Genomic DNA, 13,959 nt, shown 5'->3' with positions numbered 1-13,959 from the left:
GATGTACAGTTATGTATGAATTCGGAGATGTGAAAGGATGCGATGTAACTTAACGCGTCGCTTTCCAGTGCACGTGAAGATGAAATGTGTTCAATTGTGTTTTATTTGCGGGTTTTTGTATTTATTTATTTTGTTTTGTCGCTCTCTTGCTGAATCCTGGTGCGCCTCTCGCCGCTGCAGCAGCAGCAGCCTGCGCCTTTTGTTCTGGTCCACGCCTGTAAGGTGCTGAAACCAACGCAGTCCCCCCCCCCCTCCCAGTTCCTCCCTGCAGTACAGGAGAGCGGAGAATGCATTTGATTTAACGTGTGGAGGTGTAGATCATGTTAACATTATAGCCATCTCTTTGGCTCACCCTTGCCCACTGCCACGGCCTGTGGATGAGGGAGTAGCCCCGCTTGTCTGCCACAGCCAGTTGCCCCATTTGCGGTCATTACCAGCTTGCATCAGCAAAAGGCAGCATGGCTTGCATTGGATGTATATAATGCATATATAACACATGCATTGTAATATCTTTCGTGGTATTTATTTGAGTTAAGTTACATTAATTGCAATAATTCTGTTATGACAGCAGAGAGCCACTTGGTGACCGGTCCCCTGATTCCTCCCGTGTGCAGGCCGTAATGGACCCTGATGGGTTGTAATGTCTTTTATATCATATTCAGCCAAAGATAGTGATCTAGAAATATCCAGACCTCCATTACGCATTGGATCTGTTCCAAACCGGCCTCAAGCTGAAGGAGAAGCAGGGGGCCGTAGATTCCCCACGTCTGGGTGTGAGAGCATTCCTTTGATGAAAAGGAATTAACGCTCGCATGAGATGGCACGCCGGTTTTTGTACTTGCACATTCCTATTGTGGTCTCGTAAGACCCCCAGGTACATGGAAGATACATAATGATGTTGGTTCATGTTGGGGCCGAGCGTTGCAGTGCTGGTAGATTCCTCCTGAGAACAGGTATAGGTTTGAGGTTCAGGAACTTGACATGCTGTCAAATGGAAGCGTGATGCACCCTGTTTGCTTGATTGATGTGATTTCATTTGATAACAGCGTGCAATAAATGTGCAGGAGGTGGTTTTTCTCTTTTCAGTGTGATGGTTGCTTGTATTGATTATTGATTTAAGGCAAACTTTGGAGGTGTAGTGTCAGTTAACATCTCATACAATGCAAAGAGTGGACAGAAAGATATACACACAACCACACACACGTTCACTTATAATTCAGTCAAGGCATGAACTGGGAACATTAACTCCTCGCCCATTTCAACGTAGCTTATGTGTTTCTTGGCTCGGTCCAAATGGAGGTCGCCAAAGTTTGTTATAGTCGAGATGTGTGTGTGTGTGTGTGTGTGTGTGTGTGTGTGTGTGTGTGTCAGGTTTCACCCACTTCCCCCTGTCAGGACAAACCTCTCTATCAGGCCAGATTGGTGCTGAGTCTAATCACCGATGGAGTAATTGAAATGACCTTAATCAGGAAACAACAGGTTGTGTCCATGTGTTTACCCGCATAAGCTATGAAAACACGACTTATTTAAACCTCAGATCTCTGTACTCCTTCTGTGTTCATGTGAATAATGTGTGTGTGTTAGCCACTTCTTGCTTTTCCCACCACTATAGGAAACCCTATCCGCCTCTTTGCACCACGCAAGGAACGTTATATTTCCCAACGTCAATTCTGGTTAGGCGCGCCGTCAAAATCCTGAAACCACAGAACCACTGAAATTAAGACGCGCCGTATTGGCTGCTGCGTCCTTCCTCCTGGGGAGTAATAGTACTGGAACAATTTTTGGAGTAAAGATCCGTGTCACAGGTGTTTGAGGACCCCCAATGTCCCCGGCTGCTCCTCCCGTCCCAGGCCTTCTGCACTAATTGGAGCTGGCAAAACTGTGCTTTTAGCACACGATTAAGTCTTGACCGTGAGAGGAGACCTAATCTAATTCACATACGTCATAAGGCACCAAACGGCCCTCTGACCTGCATGTGGAGCAGACCCACACCAACACACACACCCACACATGCACCGCTGCTTCTTGGCACGCTGGAGTGCTTTTTGTGGGGCGTAGAGGAACAAAACCGTCGATAAATGGGAACTGAATAACTGAAAGTTTGAGGTGGTGTGCTGCCATCATGTGTGCACCAACAGGCCAGATGTCCATGTCTTGCTCAAGGGCTCTTTGTAAAAGAAAATATGTCTCTTAAAGGGACATTGGGGCGAACCGTTATGCTGTAACAACAGAGGACAGTCTGACATGTACTCGCCAGCAGAGAAAGCTGTTGGCTAGCGGCACAGTCAATCTGCAGTCCAGATGTTGTTGAAACAGCTGTTAAAATGCAGATCTGCGTGTCTTTATTGGGGTTCTTGAAGTTATTGTGGAGGACGCAGGTGCTGAGGTTTATTGAGTTGGATAAAACCTGTTTATCTGTTGCTCGGATCCATCCCGTGACCTCCTCAACATACAGGACGGTCTCTCTAAACCGCCCCTTGTAACTCTCTCCATCTACGGCTGACTAGCACCCAGTCTCCCAAAGCGACCCTGACAGCCGGCGTCGCATTTCATTCTTCACGGGCGATGCCCCTCGACAGAGAGGACACTCATTCAGGGGCATTCCCAGCAAACTCCTCGCATATTGGCATCTGTGATATTCTCCGCGCCGCTGTGGCGTAACCCTGTTAGCTAATCCATGAGGTCAGCACGATAATGGCCCGGGTTCGCGTAGGAAAGAAGTTTATTTCTGAGAGACGGAGAACACAAACGCCGCCTACCACACAGGTGGACTTGGCTCGAGTACGGCACCATCCACGCCATGTTGAGCCATGTGCCTCAAATCTCCCTCCTCTACAATCCTTCTCTTTATTTCGATTTAGTTTGTGTGCACAAGTGCCCAAAAGCACATTCCAAGAAAGGAAAATGTGCTGGACATTCACACGGAGCTGTTGCATGAAGCTTAATGCATCTCCGTCTTGGCGACGCTATGACTTCGTGCAGCTTTGACTTAATGTCTGCGGTTTCGCGCCCCTTGATTGGGACACGAGAATGCAGGCAGCTGGGCTGTTGACATGTTCTGGATAATATTATGGCTGTGTCTGCCTTTATGTGCAGCCAGCTGGGCCCTGCATCTGTTTTAATGCAACGCACCGGGACTTGGCGGGATTTGGTTGGCCTTCCAGTTGAAGGTGTAAAGGAAGTGCCAATTTGACGGACAATAATGTGTCTTTGGCAGATTTTTCGGCTGTTAAAGATCTATTTGTCAATAGTCCATGGAAGACAGAACTATTTAAAAAACGGATGTAATAGCAGAGCTAAATGATGTACTAGAAGCAGCAGTACGCACAGCAGTTGCATTCGGTGTGGTTTTTTCGGACCTGGACGAAACCATTAATGAGCCCCAGCGAGTTCCTGCATGGGCCGGGGACCTCCACTTAGCCTAGCGTGGCGGCTAAGCTATGTAGCGCCGAGCCGTGTGATCATTTCCAGATGTTCAAGCTAAACGGCTCGATTGTGTTCTCCCGGACTTTTTGCAAACAGCGGACTGGCAGCGGATGTAGGCCTGAAAACATGGGGCGCAGTGTGCTGTGGGAATCAAAGAGCCTCATTGTTGGACGCCCGTGTACTGTTAGAACATACACACTCAGGTTTCTTTATGCTTTCATGAACATTTTTCTTCTCCATTGCATCTCACTTGATCCATTTAGGAATCTAATGTCATGGAAATAAGTCTCGGAGGATTCAAGGCCTGGAGCTTTCTAAATGAAACCAGAACACGTCTTTTACTGTGTCAGTGTGTCCATCTCTGTTCCTGTGTGCGTCTGCTTGTCAGGGTCGTATTGTGGATGAATGGAAACCCCCCCCCCCCCCCGATTCATGGGCGCTCCACACACAGCGGCTCTGTGGAGCCAGTGTGAAGCGTAGAAACAGATGGACGCCGATGGTACATCACGTTCCTGTAAGTCTGTTTCTAACTGGACTGCAGGAACACAGCAGCTGAGTGTGTGTGGTGGACCTCCTGGCCCGCTTCCAGGAAGGGGTTTTTACTGTGACCGCCTCTGCAAATGTCTGAAGAGGGACTTACCCGCAGATCTAACATCCTCTCTTCGATATGTAACAGACAGATGAAGACGAAGAGAGATGAAGGATGTAATTCAGGGCAAATCCACCAATAAACCTTGCAGAGACAAGACATGTTTGAATAATCAATCAATTGCTCGATCATTTGCATTCTTTGTCTTTCAAACACAGAGAAATACTGCTCTGCGGTGGGCTTCTCATTCGCAAGTATCTCCCTGTCTGGACCGTCTGTGTTGTTTTCAAGTGTCGACTGTGCCTCCTGCCCCCGATTTGGGGCCATCAAGGGCCCCCCTCACCACGGCAACCCCTGCCATGGAAACCAGCACCCTCAAAGGAATGAACCTTTTGAGTACCAGTGTGTAGAGACCCTCTGTGTGGCTCCAGCTCACTCCGTAGTAAGAGGATACAGACAGGGGGCCTGGAAAACAGCATTCCCCATCCTGTTCCCTTGTTGTTTCCTTGTTTTTCCCTTTCCTTTCCTTTCCTTTCCTTCCCTTTCCTTTCCTTTCCTTTCCACCTGTGAATCCCCTGATTGGGTCTCTCCATTTCGGCCGTACCGCCGAGGGTCAGAGAACGAACTGAACGTGTTGAATCTCCTCTTGCGGCGTCCAAGGGACCGATCGTGTTGTGTCGGTGGCGCGCATGCGCGTCGGGGCATATGCGTCCCCAGGGCGCTGTTCAGTGGAGGCAGGGTGGGAGACTTCACCGCCTCAGGTCACCTCATTAAATCACAGAGCGTAAATCCTGGTAGAAAAGGGAGACGTCGGCTTCACTCCGGAGCATCAACAGATGCTTGTGAATGGCCTCTGGGGAAGGCGAGTCTCTCTTGTTAATGCCGACAATAGCTGGTGATGAACTGGGGATAAACTGGAGAACTTGAGCTCACAGGCCAAGGTTTCCCTCCATCTATAGATACGTACAGAACTGGCTAGCTATAGTTGAACCGTTTTACTCTCATTTAGCATTTTATGCATTTTCTTTATTATTTTATTCATGCCATATATCCTGGCATCTATATCACACACCAACTGTTTCCCCGGTTTCCGTTTATATATACTTGTATATTCCGTGTTATTTGTAAAGGTTTTATGGATCGTACAGTAAAACCTGTTCAGCATCTCGGTCTCTTAGGAACTGCAAACCTGTCCGCTGTGTTTTACCTCTGCACCTTAACGGCCTGGTGCAGACGTCTGGGCTGCGGCTCACTGTTGATACCAGCATCTTTTTCTTCTGACTGTGTAGCCTGTGAGTCCAAACATTATGTGTCCTGATGTTATCTCTGCTCCGGCCTGATTGCTGTCTCCTGCTAACTGTCTGTGCAGGCATGTTTCTGTGTTGTGTTAGGTTGTCCCGGAGCATGTTTGGGGTCCGTGATTAGCCGTTTCACCTGCAAAATCACCGCCGTTTAAAAGCCACCAGCTTCTGCCAGCTCTTTTGTGTGCGCTCCGTGGGCCACCAATTATTGATTTTGCCCCCCCCCCACCCCCCCGAGCCTTCTTTTTTCCCTCAGCTCACCTGTCCCCTGTTGGGAAGCAGGAGGACAAGGAGACCCCCCCGTGGTTCTGCATGTCCACATTCAGACGCTAATCCGCTGCCATCTGCTTTCCACCTCGGTGGGGGAGGGGGGGTGATGCTGCACGTGATGCCTCCCTGTCCACGGTCTCTACGGGGTAGGGAGGAAAATCCCTGAGCCTCCTTGTGCCCCGAGGGCTTACCAGGCTGGTCGCCACCTTTACACCCTAATCAAGGCACACTGCACCCCCCTCTCCCTTTAGCCCTGTTCTCACCCTCACCCAGCAAAGGTCACCCATACAGAAGGCTGAGCAAGACTCTAAAGAAGTTACTCCCTTTATTCAGGGGCAATGGACCTTAGAATAATAGACCTGTTCCTCTGCATGACCCCGCTCGCCGATTGGTCAAGGAGGCTTCCGGGGCTGAGAAGTCAACCACTGCCGGCTGTTCAGAAGCGCCTCCCCTTCTAGCTGATCAAGTGAAGCAGACGGGATTTATACGACAGCGTCAACAGTTGTTGGAGTTTCGCTCAAAAGAGTGGGAACGCTTCTCAGGCTTGTTCTTCTGGTTGCACGTCAACTGGTGTGTGTGTGGGGGGGGATCGGGATGACATAACAGAGTATATTTTGGCAGTCACTGCGGGAAGTTCCTCTTCATGCTCGTGGCCTGTTTTTTCGAAAGCAATTATTTCCTGTATCATGTAACAGGACCTCTCTCGTGGATGAAGTCGATTGTGTGATGTAGTTCAGATGCTGTTTGTGGCTCCAAGAAGCACACTGACCCCTTCAGGCGGATACAGTCAGCCCATTGGATTAAATACAAAAATGCATTGTCGGGAAGCTTAAGTCAAGGCTGTTTTTCTATTCATCATGGGGATGTAGCAAATGTCATTTTCAATAAACTACAATACAAATCTGAGAAAGATTTACACTAGCACTTTAAAAACGTTCTTTCTCCTGGAGTGCAATGCACAGCAGAGTCCAAGAAAATGTAATAAGATGGATCGCCGACTTCAATAATGAAGAAAGTGTAATAACCGTGTAATGAAACATACTGCCCTGAAGATGGCTGTGACAAATGTCGCCAAAAGTTCACGCACCACAGATGCAGCCTCAACAGAGAGCTGCTGCAAACAGGAAGGTAAAGCCTCCGCTCCCTTCCAGCCTTTATCTCCCACATTCTCACCACTTATTCGGCGCAGCTCGGCGCGCTTTTTCAAACAAGGAGACACGGAATGCGTTTTATCTGCAGCAGCTCGTATACGTTCTCAAAGCCCAGCTATTTCCTGCGCCCGGGCGGCGTTCCCCAACTACAGACTATGTGAACCAGTTGCGATCTAACCCCACTAAAGGGACGGAGCTTCAGATCCGAGCCGCTTTTATCTGCATCCACATCTGAGTAATGAAAACACAAAAGCTCTGCATCACTCTGTCTACTGCGTCCGCATGTGGCTCTGTTTAGTGTGTGAACCCCTGCCTCCATTGCAGAGCAGGGGGGCAGAGTCCTGGATGCTGGTGCTGAAATGTCTTCCTGACACCAACTTGTCAAATGTTGACTGGATTGAACTGTTTCGAGCCCCATTTTTTGAGTATTTCTATAACACTGAAGAAGAAATAAGCAGTTTCAGTGGTGATTTAATGTCAGGCTTGAAGCAACACATTTGGCTTTCGACAGGGATCCGGACAAATACGCCCGTGCTGGGCTTTCATTTTGTATCACGGGACATAATGACAGGCCACAGAAATAATCAGAGAGACATCTCCTGAGCTGCAGTCGGCTCCAAAGCATGTAGGCTAAATGTCCAGCGAGTTAATGAAGGACGACCTCACCCTCGAGTCCCTCAAGTGCACGAAGTCATTATCGCTTCATCACACCGAACCCCGTGTCAGCACATTCTCCCTCTTTAATAACTCCGGCTTCATTCTTCACTCCTTCCTCTTTTGTTAATGGAAACTGGCCAGAGATTCCCAGGCAACCAGACCACCACCACCCCTCACCCAGCCTCTCTCATCTGCCTTAAGAGCCTGCTTTTATTATTGCCTCCCCCCCCTTACTCCAACCACAATCTTGCTGTATCACTTACACTAATAGCCTGCACTTACAGCACCTAAGGGTGAAAGCGCTGCCGACATGCTTCCTGCCGACGGAGGAAAGACGCGGAGGGTTTTGCACACTGTTTTTGCTATTCAAACGCATTTTAAAAGGCTGTTTGAGTTGATTGAATACTTCTGTACGTCTGCTTCATTACCACTCAACTGTCAGCTGGAACGGTCTCTGTGGCGCTTGATGCCTTTTATTCCTCGCCTGCTTCGCCGTGATTCCTTTTTAAAGGAAGCATCACGGTGTTTTTGCGAGTTTTGTCTCCTGAACTTCAAAATGCACAGCTTTAGATGTGCAGATATGAAGTAGTTAACGAACTAAAGCATGCAAAACTACTCGCATGGTCCTTTAGGAGCAGCCGAAAATGTGTTTTCCATGTAAAAATAAGATGTCAAAACATAACACATTGTTATTCATTTCTCACGAGGGTAGCGACTGCAGTTTTCCCCATTCAGAACGGCCAAAAATCAACATCGTCTCTATTCCCGAGCCTGCTGCCATGACTCATTCTTTTTTTGGAAGATGGGGGGGGAAAAAAGTGCCGGCTTGCTTGTTTTGGATGCTTTTCTGACGGGGCGGTTTCCCATGCCTTGCCTGAATGACAGAGTTGTCCCATAAGTCTTGACAGCTGTTGACTCCAACTCGGGGAATGTGTTTGTCTGTGTTTGTTTTGTCATTTATTGGTGTTTACACTTGCCAGGATAGAGCTGCGTGCGGATCTGGGTCTTTGCTGACGTCTTGTTTTTTTGCCTGTATCTATTGGATATCGCTTGGTGTGTGTGTGTGTGTGTGTGGCCGCGTGTGCATGCGAGCTGCACTCAAGCCCTGTGCAGCTGCCTCCCTCCTCCTCCTCCTCCTCCCTGCCCGTCTCTGATGACTTCCAGAAACTTCCGCTCTTCACTCCGTCTCAGTGACACGTGTGTCCTCCGGCTGCTTCTCACACGTCTCTCTGGGGAAGCAACCCAACATCTGTACTGAATAGTCGCTAATAGTCTAGAGACATCTGTATTTGTGTTTCCAAGAGTTGTAAATTGTGAGCCAGTGGAATTGTATGGATTTTGGGTGTATTAATATCTTAAGGACGGAGTTCTCCTCCTCTTCCTATACCTACTTTTAAACCTCAGTCAAGGACTGTTTCTGTTCAGCTGAGCTCTAACTGTCCTCCTGCTGGAGCTTCATGACTCCATAAACCCCAGCGTCTGACCACTGGTGCCCGGATCCTGGTGCTCCCCGTGTAGGTGCTAATTTAGAGCAGATGGCATGTTGGACGCCAAGGCTCAGGACTCCCATCAACAGGAAATGGCTTAGAAACGGGGACATCCCTCCGACAAATTACAGCCGTTTACCTTTCCTTGTTGTTAACCTGCCCTCTCAGTGATCCGCTGAAGAGAGAAAGAAAGACTCCATGACCAATATATAATGTAAATACTTCTCTGCTGTTTTTCTACCCACTGAAGTTTCACCAGGGGACTATGGAGGGCTGTGTTCCCTGTGAGTAAAAAGCATGTTGTGACTTTTCCGTGGTGTCATATGGGTTTCTTGTACAGTAGCCTGTGTTTCAGTTCAGCCCAGGGTGCATTGGACGACTTCAAAGCCCACGGCTACACCCTGTGGTTAGTGTAAAGCCGGGCACACGCGTGCTGGAGCGTTCACGCACACACACACACACACACACACACACACACACCCTGGCAGGGAGTTGATACATGTGCCACGATACACACGCCCTCAGACGGGCACACATTTATTTAAGTCCATAAAAACAGTTTTCTGCGTTCTCACCCCTCAAATCCCCCACGAACACACATGCACGCACAGTCCCTCCACTTCCTGTCTATTTCTTTCTCCTCAAAATGACGTCTCTGTTTTATAAGGGCCTGTTTGGGGCATATTTCACATTTGAGGAATTCCCTGTGTTCTGCTTTTATCAGAGGGGAATGACACACAGGCCATCTTTAGTCTGTCAGCATGGGAGGCTGTGTGTGTGTGTGTGTGTGTGTGTGTACGCCTCCACATTCTATGCATGCATAGAAATGTGAGAGACGACATGAACCCAGAGAGGCCATCCTGCTGGGTGGTAGAAAGGAAGAACCAGTTTCCGCCCATCATAGTTCATATTTATCCAGTGGCGGTCCGGCTGCTGCACGAGGAAGGCTATTGGACATTCCCCGTGTGTGTGTGTGTGCGTGCATATGTTATTGGTTGTGCTTTGTGATTGCAAGCTGGTCATTGAGATGGCGTGAGGCTCTCTCTTGGCAAATGAGCAGCCCCGCTATTTGGTTCTTGGCGGTTGCAGACGAGGAAAAGCTGCACTTTCACAAACCACTTCCAGGTTTTAATGCACTTTAGGAAGTGCTTTTCACCAGCCTCGGTACAGTCGGCACTCTCTGAATAGTGTCGAGTGGCTGTGTTGTCGGGGTAATGATCTCAATATAATAGTTGCTTTTTCCCCAAAACATGAATGGAGTTGATTTTATCTGGCGTGTGACTCTAGTGCTACTGTAAATAAATACTCAACTGTGGCTTTATCACTCCCTCATTGAGAGTAATCTTTATACAAAGACATTTCTGATGCAGTGACGTGGTTGACCGTGCTAATAAAGGCTGAGTTTAGTGCTGAACTAAAGGGATTGAACCAGCAACAGACCGACATGGCCTTGAAGCTTTAGTTTGAGTGAGTCCTGCTGTGGTGTCTATATGCGGAGGGATTCTCAGGGGATGGAGAGGATCAGCGTCTGTGTCTTGTCTAGCTGCTCTGAACAGACTGACCTTTGACCTCTGACACCCGAGTCGTGACAACAGCTTCTGATCAGCAGCGAAAGAGTTTGACAGCTTCGTCTTTATGAAAACATGTTTGTTATTGAGTAAATTCAAATGAGTGGGAATAAAAATGAAATGCAGAACAAAGGAGCTTTTTGACGATCAAATTGGTCTCAAGAAAATTAGTTCATCTAATAATCATAAATATGATGAAATGACATGAACGGTATGCGATTGACTTGGCGGACTGAGCCTGAGACGCACGAGTATCTGCTAACCTTTAAACAGAAAGCCACGGATTTGGGTGATTCGATTTCCCTCGGTCTTAAATCTAATTACTATTTGTTTAAAGCAAACAGCTAAACAAGCAGATGTCACCGTGTTTTCTACCGTTTCAAGCCAAACGGAGCAGTTGTTGCGGGAAACCGACATTGTGCTGGAAAGAGAGATTGCTCTTGTGATCCTGCATGCGGCTGTGTAGCGGCGATCCGATCCCTCGGTCATTAACGTGCGTCTGCCAGTGACGGCGATTACGAGGTCCACGTCTGGGTGAGAGTATTAACGTGGCTCTGACTGTAAGGCTTACAGCTATGTACATACTGTAGTGGTTAGAAGGGGGAAAAGCACGTCATTAGAGTACTTCTGTTCATTTTTTCTTTTGGTTTCAAGACGCAAAACTGCTTGAACTTTTTCAGTAGATCTTTATTTTTGTTTTATTGTTCAAGATTGAGACCATAAACTCATGTTCCCAATGTTTGCTGAAGGGAATAAATCAAGAGAGAAGTAGAGTCATTTTCTCATAGACTTCTATACAACCGGAGGAGTCGCCCCCTGCTGGCTATTAGAAAGAATGCAAGTTTAAGGATATCTTGGCCTCTGCTGCATCGACCATTCCTTTTGATTATCTTCCCCCCATTCCTCTTTGTCTCGTCTTTCCTCCGCCTCCTTTCCTTTCTGTACCAAAGCACTTACCGTAATCTTTAATCCATATCCGCATATATTCATGACAACTGCTCTCCGCTCTCTCGTAGAAACCACAGCCATTCAAATTATCTGCTGGCACACAAAAGCAGAGCTGGAATTACAGCTTTAAATGACGCTTGTGTTCGATGAAGCAGAACCGCCGAAGCCACCGCCGCTGTCTTCTCAAGCACCTGCAATAAATGTGCCCACTCAGTGAAATCCAGCTTGTGCTAATGCCGCTGCATTTTTTTAAAAAAAGCTTGAGTCATGCTTCTCAGAGGACAAGTCTGGCTGAATCAATTCAGCACCTGTTTGTTTTTCAGAAGACACAGATTGTGCTTATCTTTATTCTGGATTTGTCGTCTGTCTCCAGACTCTTCCATGAAATCTCCCGTTCAAAACTGGATGAAGGGGGTCCAGGCAGATTATACGCCCCAAACCCACGATGATCTATTCAGCTAATCCTGATCAGAGTGAGTTGGCCGTTCCCCAATCTCACTGCTGGGGAATCAGCCATCAACCCGCATCCCCCACTTCCAATACGGCAATGCGATTGACCTACCTTTTAATTTGGGATTAGACATCAGGTTTTATTGTGACCCGTGAGAATAAAGCCTGGGATAAGCATATGCACTGAAAATTAACAAATTTCACTTGTGTAAATGTTCTCAACCTCACAAACCTGTGGAAGTGGAACTACCTCACCATATTGTTTAAAGGAGGGGAAATAACTTCAGATGGACATTTTTTGGTCCCTCAGAATCAAATATTTATTCAAGTCATGTTCAAAACGGTGTAGAAATGCCTACAATGACGCCATTGTTCCATCTTTAAATATTCCTAAAGCACAGTGGACCCTGGCACTGCAGCGTGGCCTGTTTGCACCTGTATAGTCAGTGTGTGTGTCTGATGTTTGACTGTCCATATGTCCCGCTCAAACACAGGGTAAACAAAATGTGTAATCCGGTGACGGTGAGCTCAGCCTGCCGCTGTGTCTGACGTTAACGCGACTAGCATCTGCTTTTCTGGCAGCGGATGCTGATGAGAGATTAGATGCCAGTGGCTATGCTAGCCGGCTCTGCTGCTCCAGGTCCAGGCCTCGCTCTGTAATCAGGGCTGGCAAAAGGCCTCCCTAAAGGCGGCTGGTGTTGACAGGGCCGTCTGCGGCTTTCATCCCCCCCACCCACCCACCCGCGCCACCCAACCTTCATTCTCCTTCCTCCTTATCTCTTATCTCCCCTCACTTTTTCCTTTCACCCAAAACTCCCAATATCGACGCCATGCCGCTTGGTTTGTCATGAGCACCGAGCCCAACTCATCTCTTGTTTGTTTATTTAAAACTGGATGCAGTCCCAGACGGTGACAGGTTGATTACAGTCTTACACTGATGGCTCTTTCTACACCCCCGGAACAAGACAAGCTAATGATGGGACTGAGGGAGGATGTGATGTGGGATGGAAGCAGCAGGACTGGCTCGCTCTATTCCCCCTCTTCCTCTGATTCTTTTGTAAATGGTTTTGGGCTCCGTACGTGGATGTGTCCTTTTATGAGTCGGCGTCACGTCAACCTCAGTGGTCTCTGTGTGGTTTGGCCATCATGTTGGGGAGTGTCCCTTGACATCGGTCTGGCTTTCTTTAGTGAGTTCATTTATTTCCCTCTTAAAGTATAGGTTCACAAGTCTGTTTTAATACTCGTCTTGTTTGGAGTATCAACACTGGCTTCGCCGGGATCAGTGCCGAAGTGGAGCCGTAAAGAGGGAACCAAAACAGTGAAGTGGCACCACAACAACGAGCGGAAAAGACGCTGAACCTTAATGTCGTCACGTGGTCCTTTATTGATACATCAAAGGTGATTTCAGCCATTTTAGTGTATGACAAATATTCTGCTGGTATTGAAAATGTAATTTAAAAAAAAGCAAACAATGAGGCCTTCGCCTCATAAATCATAACACATGCGTGTGCGCAGGAATTCACTTGTTTGGTTTCGTTGTTTTTATTTATTTATTCAGTTGTCCACATTTGCACTCATTCCTTTTTTGGTTCGTCTCTTTAGCTCATATTTCTTTTGTATTTAGTCACAACTGTGACAGCTCTCGTACTGCGCGCGATGGACAACTAAAGACTGGGACCATTGTGAGCCCCGGGACTGTAGATATAGTTAATTTCATGTGGTTCTGAGGTTGGTGTAATGAGCAGGGAATTAGGCTTTCAGCAGTCAGCACTCCCGACTTGTATACTTTTGCTCCGCTCGTCTGGCCTCTGCGGTCTCTCACTCAGACCCTCCCACCCCTCTCTGCCTTTGTCTCAGAGCTGCTGCTGCAGTCGGCCATGCCTGCAAATGAGCACCAGGACAGAGCCATTATTCAGCACGAGGCAAGCCCCCGCACCCCTCCTTTCACTCGTGCTGCACTCGCTGTCATGTTTAGATGCTGCACGCATTCATAACATGCACGCCTGAGCAACATTTGTACAGACGCGCCGAGAGGAGAATGGAATATGCTGCTGGAAATTCCTCGGATAGAGGTTCATCTTGGAGCTCAATTCCCTCTGGGGTGGATGAACC

The sequence above is a fragment of the Anarrhichthys ocellatus genome, unplaced genomic scaffold (genome assembly GCF_004355925.1).
Source record: "Anarrhichthys ocellatus isolate YVR2014 unplaced genomic scaffold, GSC_Weel_1.0 scaffold12, whole genome shotgun sequence".
NCBI classification, from domain to species: domain Eukaryota; kingdom Metazoa; phylum Chordata; class Actinopteri; order Perciformes; family Anarhichadidae; genus Anarrhichthys; species Anarrhichthys ocellatus.
The sequence above is the reverse complement of the archived record's forward strand: the minus strand, read 5'-3'. Positions refer to the sequence as shown.